Source organism: Suncus etruscus, chromosome 15 (genome assembly GCF_024139225.1).
Source record: "Suncus etruscus isolate mSunEtr1 chromosome 15, mSunEtr1.pri.cur, whole genome shotgun sequence".
In the NCBI taxonomy this organism is placed as follows: Eukaryota; Metazoa; Chordata; class Mammalia; order Eulipotyphla; family Soricidae; genus Suncus; species Suncus etruscus.
In genome coordinates, this window is record NC_064862.1 from 15,795,948 (window position 1) to 15,797,191 (window position 1,244).

A 1,244-nucleotide genomic window follows, 5' to 3' on the forward strand; every position below is an offset into this window, starting at 1 on the left:
GGCTTTCTGGCACTGACTGTTCTCTATGTCACTACAATGCAGGTAGACCAACCATGAGAAGCCAATGTAAAACATACATGTCCAACCCATCATGTATTCATATATGACCTACTTATTCTATAATAAATGCTACGTGCTATTTTTTCAAAATGTATCTTATTAAGTCTCACTTAATATAAATTTATGCTGCTCAAACAAAAGCTTCTAGATGTGTTGTATTTTGAGTTCCACCTGAAGTTGTTGGCAGGCCCAAACCAAATAATTTAATAGTACATAATCCAGACATTCTTCATCACTGCTTTAATCATTAAAATTGCTTTAAGAGTTGTTGGACTGTACATAAAAAGATATAAACCATATGAATAAAAAATTACACATATTTTATACTCTGGTTTCTCTTCAGATCGTATACATCTTTTGCCTTTTACTAAAGATTTCCATGGAGAGGAACAATTCTGAGTTCTTATTAATTTTTGAGGCCTTGCATTTGCAGGGCTAAAAAATTACACATATTTTAAAAAATATTGTAATAGATTTCATATGGTGGTGCAGGAGTTCAGAAATCTGCCACTTCAAATTATGTCTTTGGCAAAAGGTAGATTTCATGGGAAGAACCCTTAAGGTAGGTGGAGGTTATCTTTGACATTTACAAAGATAAAAATTAATTAGAAGTAGATCACAGAACTGAATGAAAATGTCAAACTATAAAACTCCTAGAAAATAACACACAGAAGAAAATTCAGGTGATGTGGAGCATGGCAGTGATTTTTTTAAATAGAATACCAAAACATGATCCATGAAAAAAATTAACAAACTAGCCTTCATTAAAATTTTTAAATGGTGGGATACAGTAAAAAAAAAAAAGCTCAATAAAACGATCACTTTACCAAGAATACTTGAAACCAGCTATACTATCATTTAGATCTGAAGAAATGATACAAAGCTTTATGTACAAGTAAAGGTTGAAGAACTTTATGACCTTTAAAGCAGTTTTTCAAGAAGCATTAAAAGTTTTCTTTAGGGGCCGGAGAGATAACATGGAGGTAGAGTGTTTGCCTTGCTTGCAGAAAGATGATGGTTCAAATCCCAGCATCCCATATGGTCCCCAGAGCCTTTCAGGAGTGGTTTCTGAGCATAGAGCCAGGAGTAACCCCTGAGCGCTGCTGGGTGTGACCCAAAAACAAAAAAAAAGTTTTTTTTAAAACTTCTACAACAGAATAACAACAACTTCTTTATTTTAATAC

The 1,244-nt window shown here is 33.3% G+C and overlaps 1 non-coding gene across 1 annotated transcript; it reads left to right on the forward strand.

Annotated features, from left to right (window-relative positions):
* The first annotated feature begins 383 nt into the window (after nucleotides 1-383).
* Nucleotides 384-496, forward strand: LOC126031531 (U5 spliceosomal RNA). The gene has a single exon (XR_007503367.1). It is a non-coding gene; the product is annotated as a U5 spliceosomal RNA (small nuclear RNA).
* Nucleotides 497-1,244: the final 748 nt, after the last annotated feature.